Below are 20,678 nucleotides of genomic sequence, written 5' to 3'. Positions count from 1 at the left end.
AGCATTCCTTCATTTTAAATTAATTAGGCTAATTAGGGCTAATGTCCTAAATATCAACTATGGTATTAAGCTGAAAATAGCTTCTTAAGTATCTAAAAATACAACTAGCTTCCTTAAATCAAGCTAAGCCCCATTGATGTCTCACTCAAAGTACAAAGGTAAACCCAAGATCCTTAATATTCTACCTTGAACCCAGCAGCCACCCTAGCAAACTTGTCTGTCTGTCTTAGGCTTGGCTTTATTGTAAACAGTTTCAAGCTTTGCTCTAATTTAAAGGGCCCTCTCCCACCTCACACAGCAGCTTTATCAAAAATGAGAATGATTTTTCATTCCATGTCCTTGACCAAGCTATTCATTAAAGATAATTTGTTGGTTTCCTTAATGAGACTCATTATCTCTCTCAGTTCCTCTGGGAAAGACCCATTACTATTGTTTAATTACTTTCTTGGGTATTGAAAATGACCCTGTGCAATTGGGTTTAACTAGTAAAAGTGGTCAAACCTAAGACTGAGAGCTCAAATCCATTTTTTTCCATTTTTGGTCCCTCTACACATAATTGGTTTTGATTTTTAGTTGTGCATGGAATTTTCTAGCATTAAAAAAAGATAAAATTTCATGAAACACAAATAAAATGGGTTTAAACAGTAAAGGGTAGTATGTTATGGATATGGGACATTGGAATTTGGGAGAATGACCAAAAGCTCATCTTCATTTATGCCCTGAAGGACAGTAAATTATAAGTGGGTTGGCCTGCTTGGAAGAGATATAACCTCCTCGCTGCATGGTTCCCTAAGCTTTGCTGTGGCTGATTCAGCCAACATGAAGATTAGAAACTCTTCCCCACCCTGTGTGCTTCACAAAAAGCATCTTCAGGGATGGAAACAGAGAACATGCTCAGATACCCTGTGTTTGAAGAGTCCTTGGAGATGATGGGCTGTTCACTCAGAGTACCAGAGACAGTGGAAATTGGACAGGAGGGAGGCTTAGGAACTAATCAGAAGGCCCTCTCCATTGCCAAATGAAGATAGCTTTTCAGCAGGGACCTGCTTTCTTTTGCCAGTCAGGAGATAGGAGTGGCACATTGGCTCAAAGAGGGAGGTTGAGCAACCAAAGAGTAAACTGTTTCTCTGAGCTAAATTTCAGAACCACTGGGCTTTACCCATTCTTCTTAATAATAGCTGCACCACAGACTGACTTATCAGTTCTAAATAACAAACCATCACTGTGGGGAAGCCAGGCCAAAATACCAATTTGAGGTTTATAAGAATTTGTGTGAGAAAACAGATTCCTGAATTTGACCTCAGGTGAAAATCTTCTTACTTAAAAAAATAACAAAAACAGAGTTTCCTGGATTTTGGTTCAATGCAAAAAAAATTATCAAATATCCACTATGTGCCAAAGTAATGTGTACTTCTCGGAGGGAAGCTATAATGAGAATTTCCACACACCTAAGTAAATACACATTAAGTTGTTACTCTCCATTAAGGTCAGGCCCCTGGATGGGTGGGTGGGTAGATGGATGGATCGACAGATTGATAGTAGAAGAGAGGGAAGGAGGGAGGGAGAGAGAGAAAGAAGGAAAATAGGAAGGGGGAAAGGGAGAGAGGAGAGGGAATTTCTTATTTACTATGTGCCAAGCACTCTACTAAGTGCTGGGAATACAAATATAAAAATGAAGACAAGACCTGCTAATTGAAGTGGGGAATGAAAAGATTAATAGGATTAATAAGATGGTGGCCCCCTGCCTTCTGATGTACACATTTAGGTAAATACAAACTAGAAAGGAATAAAGGGAAAAGAAATCCTTGGACCTTAGTGTCTCAGGGAAATCTTCACTTAGAAGATGGCATTTAAACTTAGTCTTAAAGGAAACTGGGCAAGAAGGAGTATATTCGCATCATAAAGGATGAGCAAAAGTGCAGAGATGGGAAATGAAGATTCATATCGGAAGAATAATAAAAAGGCCAGATTATCTGTGATATAGAGTTTATATATCATATACAATATAACATTATAATAAAGTTGGAAAAGTATATCATTATTCGGTGCCAAGAACAGGGCAACACATTTAGAGAGATAAATTTTTAATTAATATGGTCCATTCCCACTTGACTATAGAATATCATGGCTGGATAATACACAATTAAAGAAAACTGATGTAGAAGTCTTGTCATCATTTTCTAGATGTAAAAGCCAAGGCCAGAGCAAGTGAAGTCATTTGCCCAAAGTCAATAGTAGGAAATGTCAGAGGCAAGATTTGAACCTGGTCTCTGAGTCCTGAGCCAAGGAACTCTGAGATAAAACTAAAGGGCCATGGTTGTGATTTCAAATTTTGATTACTCATGCAGGCTTCTGATTCTGTCTCCGAGAGAGGTGCTGTGGGCATCATGGAGAAATGAAGCCTTAACATCAGGAATTGTACAATTCTTCTTGGTTATTGTTCATCTAAACTGTGACCTTTCAATTGGGTCTATAAAAGAAAACAGAGATGAGATCTAAGGGGAGATCTAGGGAGGGAGGTGGGCACAGGCCAAAGACTGGAGACCAGACCTGGATCCCTGGATGGGTGGCAAGGGGAAAATGGGAGCAATCACACCTTTCTCTCCTTCCACCATATAGAGCCTTCCAGGGACTCCCTGTACCCATGCACCTACAAAGCCACAGAACTAGAAGCCAAGAAATGAGAGCAAAAGAAGGGTACAAGAAAAGGCAGCTATAAAAAGGAAAGCCAAGAAAGTTCCTGAACCTAAGCTTTCTGTAGGAATAACAAAAGTTTCTGAACCCCAGTCTTTCAGAAGTGTGACACAGTTCCTGCACCAAAAATTGGGCATATGACCCTACAGAGGTCATATGGAGGGGCCTCAGAAGACTGATTAACAACACAGAGCACTGAAACCTGAGTTTGACACTCCACTATCAGGAATTGTTCAGACAGTGCAAGCCCAACAGGAAGGAGGCTGCCTCTCTAGCAATCACAAGTTAACTTCTCTTCTTGGGGGAGGGGGTTCATGTACAATACTTAGTACTATAAAGCTATGAACTTGTTTAATAAGCTCCATGGGTTGAAAGTGGAACTCGCCAAAATGTAAGGACTGGAATTCCTAGCATCTTCAAGTTTATTTTCTTTCCAGGAAGAATTCAAACTTATTGGGCAGTTCGATAAGAATTGGAATCACAGATTGATAGCATTGGAATGCACCTCAATGACCTTCTAGTCCAACCCATACAAGAAAAGAATCTCCACTGTAACATATCCAAGTAGTCAGCCAATCTCTCTATAGCCTCTTAAGGAAAATCAAATAAATAAGCATTTGTTAAGCACTAATTATATTTCAGGCACTGAGCTAAGTGCTTAAAATATAAATTCAAACCAAAAGACGGTCTGTGCCCTCAAAGAGCTTACATTCCAATGGGAGAAAACAACACCAAAGAAGGAGTTGAAAGGCAAATGTGGAAGGGAAATGACCTGTGCAAGGCAATGAGGGAAAAGTTGAGTCAGAAGCAGAGGAGGAATGAAGGACAGCTGACTTGGGTTCTTTCTTCAAATGTAAGTTTCCAGGAAGAGTTCACCAATGGGAAAAGGGAATAAAGTCACACTGCTCTTGACCTAATTATTAGAAAAATCTAACTAGGAAATGAAATTTCATTCTTTGCATCTTTATAGCTCCTGGTTTTGTCCTCTGGGAGCAAACAGAACAAGCCTAATCCCTTCTATGGGTACATCCCTGGAACACATAGCTATTAGATTTGCCTGCATCTTCTTCAAGCTCAATGTTCCTAATTCCTTAGGGCTTTTCAACTCCCTTCTCTATACTGGTTGCCTGCATTGGTAGACTCTCCAGTATATCACATGCCTTATGCTGTGATGCACAGAGCTGAGCATGAGACACCAGCTTGGATCTGACAAGGGCAGATTATGGAGGAGCTGTTACCTCCCTATTCTTGACAGCCCCACTTAATACAGCCCAAAATCACATTCAGGTTTGGAGTTTGGTTTTGGTTTTGCTTTTGTTTTGGGGTGTTTTTTGGCTTCCACATTACCTTGCTGGCTCAAATTGGACTTGAAGTCTACTGAGAACCTCCAAATCTTTTCAAATCCACTAGTGTCTAAGCATGCCTCCTCCATCTTGTAACCCCAACATTGATTGTCCATACTCGAGTGTAAGAGTTGACATTTATCCCTGTTGAATTTCATCTCATTAGATATAGCACAATTCTCTCATCTGTCAAAATTCTTTGGACTCTGACATCATTCATCATCTTCTTTCCCACCCAGATTTGTGCATTCTTCAAAAATCTTTTAAACTCTAATTTTTGCTATAGCAAAAAATGGAAATTATTGGAGTACTCATAAGTTTGGAAATGACTGAGCAGACTAAGATATATGGATATGCTGGTTTGTTATTACTCGCAAAGAATGAAAAATATGACAGATTCTAAGAAATCTGTGTTATGGGCCCATAGCACCCCAGAAGTTCTCTGGGGCATAACAAAGAACCTTCTCCTTGAAAAACTAAACCAGAGGACAGACATGCCTAGAGAGATAAGTGGAACCAGATCCAACTGAGCTAGCTCCATGACCCCCAGCCTTCATTCTAGTCTCCTTCAACCCTGGAGCAATAAGATTAGGTATGGCTGCTTCCTTTGTGTCCTGAGGAGATGGCTTGAGAGATCTGCAGCCACCCCTCATCCAACTCCTCCATCCAGCACCAGTGGGGGATGGTCCTCCCTCACTAAAGGAACTTTCCACAGTCAGATGATCACCCCCATCAGTCCTCTATAAAAGAACCTGCCAGTCTCCTGCTCAAGGAGATTGGAATCTCAGAGCCATGCTCTGTGCCATGCCTTCTCCCCATAAGAAGTCCAAGGACTTCTTTCACAGTTTCCCTTCTCTTCCCCTTCCTCTAAATAAATTACCATCTTATTCTAACTGTTTTTGTGTGGAGAGGGTGTAATTCTTTAAAAAGAAATTCCTAAGGACCCCAAACCCCTTATCCCATTTTCCCTACGACACCTGGAAGACTTGTATGAACTGATGCAGAGGGAAGAGAGCAGAACCAAAAGAATAATTTATAGGATAACCACAGTGTTAAGGAAAATATTTTTTACAACTACTGTACAATATGATGACCCATTAAGACTTCAGAAGACTAAGGATGAAGGAGTCTTCTCATGTGATGGTCCTAAGTGGAAGAATAAGCCATTTGTTTTCATTCATAGTCAATGAGTTGGGGGGTTTTTGTTTGCTTTTTTGTCCAATCTTATTTGCTAAAAGGGAGGGCTTTTTATTAGATTGTTGGTAGGTAGTGGTGGAAATGACAGAAGTTTATGTGTTCCTTTCTTCTGTAGCCTAATTCTCTTAGATGCTGGATTGCAATGATCACTATTGAAGTTTAGAACCAGATGGTAGAGGTACAAACCTTGACTCTGCCACTTACTTGTTATGATTTCCCTTATGTCACTTAAGTTCCCTTTGCCTTGTTTTTTTTTTCTCTATAAGATATAGATGGCAACACAGTCATTATGTACTGTAACATGATATCTTGTCTCTGTGTCCTTTGAGGGAATTATTTTATTCAGTGTTTGAGGTGCCAAGAACACTATCTTTGGTGATTTCTTCTTTTTCCATACTTAAGGGAAAGGAATTTAGATAACTAGTGATTTGTTAGGCATATGAGTGGAATCACCTAGCAGCTTCCAGACATCAGGTTTCTTGATTGCCTTTGAGTGAGCCTTTCATTATAAAACAGATAAGGGGATTGGCAGTTAGACAGCATAATACATAGAGTGCAAAACCTGGAGGCAGGAAGACTTGAGTCCAATCCTGACTCAACTACTTACTGGCTGGGTGATCCTGGATAAGTCACTTCATCTTTTTCAGCCTCAGTTTTCACATCTATAAAATGAAGAGAATAATAGTATCTCCCTCCCAGGGTAGTTATGAGGATCAAATGAGTTAACCTGTGTAAAGGGATTTATAGCCCTTAAAGTGCTATACAAGTTATCATCATCATCATCTTTGCCACTAATATTATTATTAAAGTCAAGTAATTCCAGGTGGCTCCAAGAAGGTAGTGGAGTAGAAGATATAGTTTAGTTTTAGGAGTCCATGAGGGAGCCAGACTTTGTGTTAATAGTGATTTACATCTTATCTCCTTCAATAGAATATGAGCTCCTTGAGGAAGGGATGATGTTTTTCCATTTTTTTTTTTTATCCCTAGTTCTTAATATGGTGCCTGGAAAATATATTCCATAAACAACTAGATAATCACAAAACAGTCTGTGCCATCAAAGAGCTTATCAAATCTACAGACAAAAATAACATCTACGCAGATAAAGAAATGTAAATCATAAACAAAATAATTACAATATAATTCTAGGGTTGAGGGTGGATAATAGTAGATGCTCATCTTGGACACCCAGATATGGTGCTAATGGAAGGAGAAAGGGGGAAATTGGATGAGATATTTGTTATGGCAGATACTAGAAAGTAGGAGTTAAGTTGACCCAGAGACATCAAAGTCCAGTGGCAAATCAAAAGTCAAGATGACTGGTGAATAGCAGGAATAATGTACAGAAAAACAATACTGCAGAACAGCAAAACTCCTATCAAGGCTATCACCTGTAGTGAAAGAATAAATGAATGAATGAATGGATGGGTAGAAGGAAGGAAGGAAGGAAAGAAGGAAGGAAAAGTATTAAGTGTATGCTATGTGCAAAGTATCATGCCAAGAACTAGGAATACAAATTTGAGACAGAAGCATGCTATTTTTCACTTTCTTTCATTTTTTCTTTGATTCAAGTATTTTTGTTACAAAATGACTAATATGATAATATTTTATATAATTTCACATATATAACCCATATTTTATTGCTTACTGCCTCAGGAAGGGGGGAGGGAGGGAAGGAGGGATACAAATTGAAATTCAAAACTATAAATAAAAATGTTTATTATTTAAAAAAATAAAATAAAAAACACTTCCTGCCCTCAAAGAGCTTATACACTTATATTTAAATGGAGAGAACATATATAACAATAACAATAGCTGACAACGACATGTGTTATTTCATAGCATCTTCACAACAACATTCTGAAGTAGGTGCTATTATTAACCACACTTTACAGATTTGGAAACTGAGTCAGACAGTGATTTTTTTTTGAAGTCCAATACTCTCTCTACTACATCACATATCTACTCCCACATTTTGGAAATGCTGGGGTTAAGAAGTGGAATCATAGATCAAATAATTGACACCTTTTCTCTTTTTTAATTTTTTTATTTATTTCATTAATTATTAAGCCATTATATGTTTAAAACATTTTATTATTCTTCAAAAATTTTTAAATTTTTTTAATTAAAAAAATTTAATTTAGTTCCAAATTCTCTCTCTCTCTCTCTTTCTCTCTCCACCACCCCTTGAAAAGGTACATATACATGTGAAATTATACAAAAGATATTTCTATATTAGCCATGTTGCAAAAGAAATGTATACTCATGTCCCCAAAAGAACCAAGAAAAATAGATAAAGTGAAAAATATCTGCTTTGATCAGTACCCAGACTCCATCAGTTCTCTCTTTGGAGGTGAATCACATTTTTCATCATTACTTCTTTGTAATGATCTTGGATCATTTTATTGATCATAGCAGCTAAGTCTTTCACGGTTTCATCATTGTTACAGTATTGGTTTGTTTTTTTCTTGTGTGTGTGTGTGTGTGTGTGTGTGTGTGTGTGTGTTTGGTGAGGCAATTGGGGTTAAGTGACTTGCCCAGGGTCACACAGCTAGTAAGTGTCAAGTGTCTGAGGCCGGATTTTAACTCAGGTCCTCTTGAATCCAGGGCCGGTGCTCTATCCACTGCACCACATAGCTGCCCCTACAATATATATATATTTTTTTACATATAAGTTATTTTATTTTTTCCATTACATGTAAAGATAGTTCTCAACTTTTGTTTATACAAGCTTTACAATTTCAGATTTTTCTCCCTCCCTCCCCTCCCTCCTCCCTCCCCTAGACATCTGATATAGGTTATATCTATATATCTATATACATATACATATATAGATATATTTATCTATACACACATATCTATATACACATAATAACATTAATCCTATTTCTGCATTAGTCCTGTTATAAGAGAAAAAATCAGAGCAATGATGAAAAACCTCAAAATAGAAAAAAAAAACAACAGCACCAAAAACAAAAGAAATAGTATGGTTCATTCAGCATCTATACTCCACAGTTCTTTTTTCTCTTGGATTTGGAGATCCTCTTTTATCATGAGTTCCCTGGAACTCTTCTGTACCATTGCATTGGTGAGAAGAATATAGTCCATCACAGTAGATCAACACTCAATGTTGATGATACTGTGTACAGTGTTCTTCTGGTTCTGCTCATCTCACTCATCATCAGCTCACGCAAGACCCTCCAGGTTTCTCTGAACTCCTCCTGCTCATCATTTCTTACAGCACAATAGTATCCCATTGTATTCATATACCACAACTTGTCCAGTCATTCCCCAATTGATGGGCACCTCCTCAACTTCCAATTCCTTGCTACCATGTAAAGAGCAGCTATAAATATTTTTGTACATGTGGATCCCTTTCCCCTTTCCATGATTTCTTTCGGAAAAAGACCTAAAAGTAGTATTGCTGGGTCAAAGGGTATGCACAGCTTTATTGCCCTTTGGGCATTATTCCAAATTGCTCTCCAGAATGGTTGGATCAGTTCACAGCTCCACCAACAACTTTTACTGTTTACAGTGTTCTCCAACTTCTGCTCACTTCACTTTGTATCAGTTCATAAAAGATTTCCCAGCTTTTTCTGAAACCATTCTGATCATCATTTCTTATAACACAAAAGTATTCCACCACAATCATAGGCCACAACTTGTTCAGCTATTCCCCAATGGATATGCATTCCCTAATTCCAATTCTTTGTCACTACAAAAAGAGCTGCTATAAGTATTTTTGTACAAATAGGTCCTTTTCCCCCTTTTCTTTGACCACTTTGGGATATAAACCTAGTGACGGTATTGCTGGGAAGCTAGGTAGCACAGTAGATAGAGCATTAGGCTTGGATTCATTTTCATGAGTTCAAATCTGACCTCAGACACTTACTAGCTGTATGACCCTGGGCAAGTCATTTAACCCTTTTTGTTTCAGTTCTTTTTCAAATAATCAAGAGAAGGAAATAGAAAACCACTCCAGTATCTTTGCCAAGAAAAAACCAAAATGGGGTCAGGAAGAGTTGGATATGACTGAAAAACAACAAAAATAATGGTATTGCTAAGTTAAAAGGTATACACAGTTTTATAGCCTTTTGGGCATAGTTCCAGATTCTTCTTCAGAATAGCTGGGCTACTTCACAACTTTACCAACAGTGGATTAGTGTCATATACTTTCTAAGAATGATAGTATTAACCTGATACTATTCCCTGGATAGAAGGTAGAAAGGATGTGACTGTCTATAGCAACAAGTAGATGGCCTAAGTGCATGGTATGGTGAATTCTCACCCATCAGTAGGATAAGACCCTATGATGGGAGCTAAGGATCTTGGGGGAGGCAGAGCATGAGCATCATATGATGATGGTGGTAAGACATGCTGAACTCCAGGTGAAGAATAAGGTGACATAGACTGGCATGACCAATACCTTGTTGTTGTTTTTTTTTGCTTAAGCAGAGTTATTTGTTCTAGGGTAGTATTCTATGTTAGTGAGAGCATCACTGGCTAGTGATAGTGACATTGGAGGGAAAAAATTATGCAGTTGTCCATAATAGAATTTCAGTTTCATATGTAATCATCTTTTTATTGTACTGTATTATGGAAATGCTTTTTTATTCCATAAATTAAAAATTAAATAAATAAAAATATACAAAAAGAATAAATGAATGAAAGGAACACAATGAAAAGATGGGGCAATAATGGTAAAGTTAGGGAAATGAAAAGACAGAGGGAGAGAATATCTTAGAAAATGTCTCAGGGCCTTTCTCTGGGGACACTTTTGGATACACACTTCCCTAATTAGTCTCCTCAAACCACATCTTCATTAAGTGATGGGTACCAGTCCCAGGTGCAAACTCAGCCAAAGAGGGCTTGGCTTCTTGTCCCTCAGTGACATGACTATTTTCAATCAATTGTACCAAGAAATGCTGCACCCTTTTTGATTGACTACACATGTCCATCTTTGACATTCTTGGGTCTTCATGAATTTCTTCAGCTTCACTGACACACAAAGTATGTTATCATTGATAAATGAAAAGGTAATTAATTATGTCTATATTGCTGTCCCTAAAAGGAACAGGTATCTTTGGGTCTGGGTGATATTAAGCTTTTGTTATTGATTTATTTAGTCTGTAGGGTAGGGGGTTACTCTTAGATATTCTAGTTCTGTCACTTCCACTTAAGGCTAAGGCAGGAGTATGCTTCAGAAGCATATTCATCTACAAACTGACAATTTAATGTGGCTACTTTCTTAATTACCTCAGGCTTTATTCTGGAGATTTGTCCTTAAAATTCTTGATAATCTCAGAAAACTCTGGTTGGCAGAAAAGGCAAAGCATTTCTTCTATACTACACTCAAAGAGAAGTGTCAGTTGAACCAGCAAGACAATGCTCATTTCTACATCGAAGGAGAAGGCCCGGCTCCCTGCTTGGCTGAGTTCTAGATGTGGTTTTTTTTGTGCTTTTTTGCGGGGGGTGGGGGTGGGGGGAACCCTAGAGTCAAAATTGGATGGATTTCAGACACTATCAAGTCCAAAGATCCTATATCTAGAATCTGAAGAGAGAAAGAGCATTTAATCCAAACCCCCTCATTTGACAGATGAGGACACAGAGCCTTAGGTTAAATTACTTGTCCAAAGTCACACAGTTAGTGAATGGCACAGACTGGATTTGTACCCTCTGATCCCAAAACCCCAGACTCCTTTCCACTTTACCACACTGACTTTGGAAAAGGAGTTCTTAAACTGTGTGTGTGTGTATATGTATGTATATGTGTATGTGTATGTGTATGTGTGCGTGTGTGTGTGTGAATGTGTGTATGTGTGCACACACAGGCATGGACATGTATGTATGTCTCCTAGACCCCTTTAACAGTCTGATAAAACTATATAAGCATTTATAAATATAATTTTAAAAATTATTAGTATAAATACATAAAATATATAGGATGAAAAAGGAAACCAATTCTATTGAATTAAGGATGCATTTTCCCCCACTTAAATATATACATTCATGTAAATCTATTCACTGGTTCAGAATTCCTGCTCCAGGCCAGTGGGACTGAAAAGTGAGAAAATATGGAGGGAGTAGAAAAGTCACCTACTTCCACTTCCTCCCTTCCCTTCCCAAGTTTCATATTTCCTTGGTTACTCCTTAAATTGCTCCCAAATAATTTAAGGAAAGGATAGATTGACATAGCATGGTCAGTGAGATATCTCTAATAGGCCTTGCCAACAAAGCTAATCCTTTTAATAATCTGGGATGATTGAAGACAGAACTGTTTTTTATCACTGACCTCTCCACATTGGCAACTTGAAAAGGAAAATCAGTCTCAACCACCTTAAATTAAGACCCTTTGGTGTGAAGAGTCAGATGATCTGGGAATTGGGCAAAGTCCCCCCTCCCTCCCCAAAGGCCAGCCCAAAGAGACTGGGCACAGATTTGGGGGCAGAGGGGTGGGGTGGGTACTGTTCTTGTAGGGAAGGAGAATGCAGTCCCAGTTGCCAGAAACCATTCATCAGCCTCTTGCAGAAAAGTCTGTCAGCTCGGCCCACAGGCCCCAAGCCAGGATGTCAGGATTTGGGCTCCAAGCCAGCCTGTCAGGGTAGGGGGCTGGTAGCCAAGCAGTGACTTTGATGTTTCAAGGGTTAGCCAACTGGTATGCTAGGGTGGCCGATCAGCTCTGAAACTGTACACCCTGCTCAAAGGTCACTAGTTCTGAAAGTAATCTGGCCGTTAGAGTATCTCTGATAAAAATGGTGGTAGATATTCGATATTGTTTGGAGAAAAAAAAGAAAGAAAGAAAAAGGAAGAAAAAAGAAAAAGAAAAAAGAGGGAAAAGTCCAAATTATTCCAGTATTTGTTTTGATTTAAATTTCCATTACACATGCTTTTCATTATGCAACTCAATTAGTATATAAAAGATTTTCTGTTTAACATGTTTAAATGAGCATAATTGTTCAATTTGGAAAGATTACAATGCTTTTATTTAATTAACACTGCAATAAATACATCATTCAGTAATGAACCCCATACTTTTAGGCCATTAACCATTCAATAAATTTACAATATGGAAGGTTCTTTATGGGCAAGAAGATAAATAAAGCTATTTAAATGAATGTACAACAACTATGATGCTAAGCAGCAAATTATAGCTTTGTGCTTCTCCTCCGCCCGAGTGGTACCTTGATTGCAAACACATGGCGATGTAATAAACACCATACATTTCGATTACGATTTGGAACATGAGAGATGTGAAAACAAAAAAATTCCACCAGAGAAATGCCGAATGGAATCGATGTCATCTTCTCAATACCAGGAAAAGAGGAAGGTCGTTCTACTGGCTATCTGTCATCAGACTTGTCCCATTCAGGCCTAGGATATCTATTTCCAATTCCAGGAAGTGAATAAGAATCATCAAGAGCCAACAGCCCACAGAAGCAAAGTGGTCAGTCATTCATTGGCCCAGGGTTGACCAAAACACTCAGCATTTAATTTGGCTGAGCCTCAGTTTCCTCATTTGTAAAATGAGGAGAATAATAATAACAATAATGTCTATACTTCACAGGGTAGTCAGGAGGCTTGGTGAGATAATGTAGTAAAGAGCTTTGCAAACCTTAAATCACCATGTAAATGTCAGCTTTTGTCGTTGCTATGGTACTAAGTGGGGAGGCAGTGATAGCAGCTCAGCCCCTGAGCCTCTAGTATAGATGGTCCCTACAGTAGGCAGGCTCAGCAACACTCAGGGCTTGGTACAAACTAGAAAAATTATGGAGATGAGGAATCCACTCAACAGGATCCTATATTTACCCCCTTTTAATTCCTTCCTCCCACAATTAAACTTTCACCAAATGAACTTAGAATAATGTCTTTATCCTTGGATAAGAAGCCTAGTAGGCATATGTGGTGCAGTCAATGGAGTAACAGGCCTGAAGTCAGGAAGACTTACATTCAAATCCAGCCTGTGTGACCCTAGGCAAATCCTTAACCTCTGCTTGCCTCAGTTTCCTCAGCTGTAAGATGAGTATAATAATAGCACCTCCCTCCGGGAGTTGTTTTGAAGATCAAAAGAAATAATATTGTAAAACACTTAGCACAGTGCCTGGCATAGAGTAAGTGTGAAAGAAATGTTAACTATTACTGTTATTGTTTGTTTAAATGAATTATGTTTAAGTAGCCTTTGATGCTTTTCAAACCATTTTCATATCTCATCAGATGCTCCAATAACACTGGGAAGCATGTCAGTTTCATATTATTATCCCCATTTGATAGATGTAGAGCCTGAGGCACAGGCAGGCAAAGGCAGAGACAAGGGCAGAGAATTAATAGTTCACCTGAAAAGCAGCTTGGGATCTTAGTGGACTGTCAGCTCAATGAAACTCAGTAGTGTGAGCTACAGCATTAAGAGGAGCACAGAGTTGAGAGGGTCTGAACAGACCATATCTGGATTTTTGTCTTCCATTTCAGGTATCACCTTTTAGGAAATATTTTGAAACAGAAGGAAGGCATTCAGAAGAGCTTGGGATACTGGAGGCTAATCTCATTATATTCTTAAAAAGAAAAGCAAGCTGTACATAATAGAGATTTTCAGTTCCATACACAATCCTTTTTCTGTTCTACTATGTATATAGAAATGACCATTTTATTCGGTGTTTAACTTCAGAACAAAAACAAACATTAAATAAAGGAAAAGAAGGGCCTGAGTAAACTGGAACGCATCCAGAGTCTAGAGACCAGGATGGTGAAAGGATTCAAGGAACAAAAAACTGATAGAAGTGAAGGCATAAGAGGGGAATGATAGCACCTTCATATAGCTAAGGTGCTGTCATGAACAATGAAGAATGATAAAGCATTTAAGTACTTACTAGATGGCAGGCACTCAGGATACAACAGAAGGCAAAAATAGCCTCTGCCCTCAAGAAATTACCTTCCAATGGGGTACAGCTGCTAGGTGGTGAAGTGAAAACAGTGCTGGGCTAGGAGGAAGAAGGACCTGAGTTCAGATCCTCTCATAGACTCTGTGGGTCTCTGAACAAGTCCCTGAAATTCTCTTGGCCTCAGTTTTTTCTTCCGAGATAATGATGGCACCTATCTGTTCTGAGGATAAAATGAGGTAATACTTGTCAAGCATTCTGCAAACCTTAACTAAAGGATTCTATAAATGCTTACTGCTGCTGCTACTACTATTCTTTATAAACGCTAACTACTATTATTATTAATGGGGAAAACGATACACATAGGATACTGATGGCCAGAAAGGGAGGAAAATGACAAGAAGGAGAAAAAGGAGTTGGAGGAGGAGGAGGAGTTGGAGGAAGAGGAAGAGGAAGAGGAAGAGGGAGAGGGGAGAGGGGGAGAGGGGGAGAGGGGGAGAGGGGAGAGGGGGAGGGGAGAGGAGGAGGGGGAGGGGGGAGGGGGAGGGGAGAGGAGGAGGGGGAGGGGGGAGGGGGAGAGGCCGCCACTGCCACCAATATAGCAGTCTACTTTTATGTCCTCCTCCTAATACCACAGTTGCCACTAAAATATCTCTAATGTGAAGACAACATTTTACAATGGAAAGAACACTTAGTTTGGATCTGGGTTCACATCCTGCCTCGACATTATTGGTATGATATTGGACAAGACAATACCATCCTTAATTGTTTCTTTATCTGGAAAATGAAGGAGGATAGAGAAGATGACCTCTGAGGTCCTTTCCAGCTCTCTATATGTGGTACTGTGATACAATGGAAATTAGCTAGTCAGTGTGTCTCTACCTACCTATTGTTATGTACAGTGAAAACTTTAGCATTGGCTGACAGGAAATACCAACTGGTAAAGGCCACACCTTACAGAGATTGTGGATGGTTGAGTCTCTATATACAATGGGAAGAAAACTACTAATAAATAGATGTATACAATGAATTTACATATTTCTATTTTTGTGTCTAATGGTAGCCATCTCTAAGGCAGGGGAAGAGGGAGGGAGAAAGAGAAATTTACATGGTAATTTTCTTATATATTTTAGTAAGTTGTACATAATATATTTGTAGTTTCATTTCCAATAATTTTATTATATTACATTATGGAAATATTTTTATATCCCATAAATTAAAAATAAAATAATTTTTAAGTGGAAGCTTCTTGCAAAAAGGGACTATTTCATTTTATCTCTATAGTCCAATACTCAGAGCACAGTAAACGCAATAATTATTCATTGAATGTTTGATGAGTTGGTTCATCTATACCATTTCTCTGACTCCTACATTCTATTATTTGAACAAAAGCACAAATGGTGTGTCTGTCTATCTGTCAAATATGAGGCTAACACAAAGCTGGATGGCCAGGAGATAGAGAACACATGTTGGATGACAGAAATAGTGTCTCAAAGTCTGTTTAGACTTGAGATGGCAAAATTCAAAACAACAAATGGTAGAAATGTTCATCACTGGATTGAAGAAAATCTTGCTACAGTACAAATGGCAGAGGGATTCCTTGGAGAAACTGAGGTCCTCCAGATAGTCCTGTGTGCATATAACATTGCTGAGAAAATTGAACCTAACTGTATTAACAATTCATAGAAGATCTCAAAGTCAAGAAAACTCTCTATATAGTCCAAACAATGGCATATAGTTGCATGGCTAGTTCACAGAGAAATAAAAGCATACATACACATGTATATAGGTATATATGTATGTATATGTGTGTGTTTGGAATTCCTCTCACTTAAAAAGTTTGGAGGACTAGTGGGTATGAAATAGATGTGGATAGACATAGATATGTATATGGACATGGGTATGAATATGGGGAGGGAGAGACAGACAGACATATATGCCATGTCAGGAGAATTAAAGGAAGGGCATCATCATACTGGGTTGACCCCCCCTGTCAAGGACTAATGGGAGACATGGATAAGAGCCACACAGGTTGAGAAGGCATAGCTAGATTGTGATATAAATCCTTGGAGGAAGTACACACAGATCCCCACATTCATGACCTCCACAGAAATGGAGTCATAGATCCATTCAAGTATCAAAATGGTATGGCTTCCCAAAAATGCTAATTCAAGTAAAGTCTGCAATCTAGAATCAGCCTCTTCACTGAATCATTCTTCGATCTCTTCTTCCTCAAAAATCTCATAGCAATTCAATTCAATGTTTATTGGGGGTGTATTAGGTACCCAGTACACAATGGAACACACTGGTGACATAAAAACAAAGCAAAATGAGAGTCTCTGTCATCGAAAGGTTTCCAAAGAAATTTGACCAATATAAATCAGTTACCATAGCAAGGAGATCAAAAGGGCTCAGAAACTATTTCTGCTAACGTGCATTTTACATCCTTGCCAAGAGGAGGAGAGATGTAATACAAAGACCTCACTCAGTTTAGAATTTTAAAAAATTGAAAAATCTAACTGAAGAGGACTATGGAATATCTAATCATTGACTGAGCATTTGTTAAGTACTTATACCAAGGCACTGTGACAAGCCCAGGAGATATAATGAAATATGAATCCCTGACCTCAAGGAGTTCATACTCTACTGGAAGATATAACATGTACATTAAGAGACATTTATAAGATACATACAGAGTAAATACAAGATAGCCTTGGATTGGAAGCCAACAGCAACTGTGGAGGATGAAAAAGGTCGGGTTATGTCAGTCTTCAAGGAAGTCAGTGATTCTAAGAGGTAGAGGTGAGAAGGAAAATTATTCCCAGCCCCACGTCAGCCAATGCAAAGTTTGAAAAAGATGGAGGGAGGGGGCAGCTGGGTGGCACAGTGGATAGAGCACTGGCCCTGGATTCAGGAGGACCTGAGTTCAAATCCAGCCTCAGATACTTGACACTTACTAGCTGTGTGACCCTGGGCAAGTCACTTAATCCCAATTGCCTCACCAAAAAATAATAAAAATAATAATAATAATAATAAATTGAAAAAATGAAAAAATTAAAATTCTTCCTCTTCTCTTATTGACCTTTTCAATCAATCAACCAACCAATCACAAGCATTGATTAAGTGCCTATCATGTCCCAGGAACTGTGCTAAACCCTGGGGTTACAAAAAGAGGCAAAAGATAGTCCCTGTCCTTGGGGGATTTACAATCTAATTCCTCTGCTTTTCATAGTTTTCCATTTCTCCTTCTCATACACAGGTCTTGGCCTAGCCAGTAATTTCCAATGAGCATCAATCATTCCTCATGTCCAGGGCCTCTAAGCCGTAAAAGTTTAGAGATCTCAGGTTTTAGCCAATGAAATGATCAGAAGGAGAGCTATTAGGAAAGCAATGTAGGGCAGTGAAAAGAGGGCTTGATCTGGAGTCAAATGACCTAGCTTAGAAGTCTACTTCTACTACATATCTGCATCACCTTGAACAAGTCATTTTCCTTCTCTGGGTCTTAGTTTCCTCATCTGTTCAACAGGAGGGGGTTGGACTGGATGATCTCGATGGACTCTTTGAACCCTAAATTCAAGATCCTATAAATGTCCAAGAAATCCCCCCCCAAAAAAAATGAAGATTTAAAAAGTCAAAATTGGACTGGAGGCACCTCTACTGCCCAGTTCATTACTCCCAGTATGATCAGGTAAAAGAGAAATGTTCCCAAACTAAACAGGGATTCCCTTAATTCCAAGTCTGGGGTTGTCAGATTTAGCTTCTCTGGGCACCGTCTATGAAAGGAGGGAATTGGGTGAGATGGCACCTGGAGACCCTTCCATCTTTAGATCTCAGAGCACCCTGCTCAAGGCTATAAACCAAGAACATGACAGACTTGATTCTTCCTTCACCTTTGCTCTGAGAAAAATCCCTTGTGAAACAAACCACTGACTTCATTTGAGTGCTGGCTCATCTCTGGCATATGGTGGACTCTGGTGATGGCCAAGAGTTCAATGAAGATGGAGAAATAACAAGCTGAAGTGGCCTTTTTTGGGCACATTCAAGCTTGCTATGTATTTCCCAATACATGATCTCATGTGAACCTTGCCTAACCCTGGGAGAGAAGTTTGGTATTAAGACCCACATATTGCAGAGGAAGTGACTCACCCAGGATCACACGAACAGGGGGACTCAAAACCAGACCTGAGTGACTGACTCCAAGTCCAACAAACACAAAATCATGTATGTTGAACTAAGCATGACCTCAAAGTCCTTGGAGTCCAACTCCCTGAATTTACAAATGAGTAAACTGAGGCCCAGCTAGACTAAATGTTTTATGTCACACAGTAGTATCAGATGTGGGATTTGAAGCCAGGTCTCCTGATAGTTATACTACTATATAATACTATCTACTTTGCCACAATATCCGTTAGGCCACACTGACTCTCCGAGATTGGAACACCATTCTGAATTATAGTTCACAAGATCACAGCCTTAGAGGTAGGGAAGGCCCCTTAAAGAATAGCTATTCCAATTTCCTCATTTAACAGATGAAGAAACCAAATCAGCAGCATGAAGTGATTTGTCTAAAGTCACCCAGGTAGTAAGTCAGGATTTGAACACAGGTTATTGGACTCAGATGCCAATTTAATTCGCAAGTCTCCAAAAGCACCCTTTGACACTTTCACTGAGTTGGCATATACATCCCCAGTGTGTGGCACATCATTTTGGTGATCCAGGAAGGATATGAAATTCCAGGGCCCAGTGGATGTGAAAGGGGAAAGAAAAGGAAGAGAGAGGAATAGTCAAGTTTCTAAGATGAAGCTTCCAACCTCACAGAGTCTCTGCTTGCCAAAGATGACCACATAACCACTAACAAAATCTAATTTGTGCAAATTCATGGGAAAAGGGGCCTCAAATGGCCGCTATCTCAGAAGAATATTGACATGCTGTGAGCTTCTTTTCTGGGACAAAAGATGTTATTCTTTTTTTTTCCTAGCCAGACCTTCCCCTCTTCTTCTGAACCAGATGGGAGACCCCCCAAAGCTGATAGGGTGGGTGGGGAGAAGAAAAGTGAAAGAAAAAGAGACACATAGAAAGACAGGGGGAGGAGGAGAAGGGGAGGAGAAGGGAAGGGAGAGGGAAAGGGGAAAAAAACTGTTTAGAAAATGCATTACTATTCTGAGTTGTAGACTTGTGGGAGGCATTGCAAGACACAACTAAAAGCCGCCTAGTGCCCTGTTTGCATGCATGACATCATGCAATGGCCCTTTATCACATAATGCATAATTTTCCTGTTATGTGAGCAATGAGGCCATCAGATGCAATAAGAACAATGCTATGGGTGTGGGAATTGTAGGGGATTTCCCAAAACCAAGACCAATATGACTACAAATGCTTTAAATTTTTCTCGGTTGCAGGGCCCTGAGATGAGATGCTTCTAAGGGGTCGAGAATCAAGGATGCCTCTGAGAAGTAGCCTAATGTAGCATCTATGACAGGACTCGGAGCCCATAAAAACTGGGTTCAAATCTTACCTCAAGAACATACTAGCTGTGTGATCCTCTGTAATTGATTTAACTTCTTTGTACCTCGATATTCTCTTCTATAAAATCCGGAAGTTGGACTCAGTTACCTCTGAGGCCTCTTTCATACCTAAATTTACCATGCGAACGGGGAAGAAAAGAGAATACCCAAGCAGCTTGTCACTGCGGAAAGTCCCTCAATGTTCCTTACTATGTCTGAAAACAAATAAACATTAAAAACAGATTTCCCGCTTCCTCTCTCTTCTCCCCTCCCTTCCTCTTCCTCTGTGTCTATCTCTCTCCTGCCCTGCTCTCTCTCTCTCTCCCTCCCTTAGGCCCTCCCTTCCCCCCTCTCTCTACCTGCTCTCCCTCCCTCCCTTTTCCTTCTCCTCCCCTTCCCATCCTCCCTCCAACCAATACCAGGAAGTCTAGCCACCTGTTTTTGTATATTTTCTGGAGTGGTGGGGGAAAATATCAGACTCTTGTATGAAACTTCATTTTACCATTTGCAGGAATTTTTATTAAAGACGATTCCACAGTGAGACATAAATGTTTAACACAAGGTTCTTCCCTCCCCTTCCCACCCTCCAGCCCTCAGCCCATGCTTTGAATAATGTAATGTCTGTTTTAAACTCTGTTGATTTACTAGAGAAAGGGATTAGGATATTTTCAAATATCAGGAATACTCTGGTGGAGTAAAGCATTAAACCACGGGTTAGAAACTCCACAAGCTGCTTCCTGTCTGAAGCCTCAGAAAGCTTTATGAGCTCATGGCACATTTTAAAAATGTGATATGTAAACAGCGCCTCATTTAAACTGTATTTTTAATCAGTTGAATTAGATAGGAAAAGTCTCCCTCCTTTTTTCCCCCTGTGTTTAGAGCATGGCTTGTTTCTGGCCTAGGAAACATACAGTCATAGAGGCGGGAGGGAGAATTCTGTCTTACACCCCCACCACACACACCACCATACCCTGTCCCACACCAAGCTCCCCTCTCTCAAGCTTCTGCTTAGATGAATGGGCATCACCCAGAGAATGCCAGTTTCTAGGGGGCAGCTGTCCTGGGCTCCAGTC

The sequence above is a fragment of the Dromiciops gliroides genome, chromosome 1 (genome assembly GCF_019393635.1).
Source record: "Dromiciops gliroides isolate mDroGli1 chromosome 1, mDroGli1.pri, whole genome shotgun sequence".
NCBI lineage: Eukaryota > Metazoa > Chordata > Mammalia > Microbiotheria > Microbiotheriidae > Dromiciops > Dromiciops gliroides.
Note: the sequence above shows the minus strand (reverse complement) of the source record.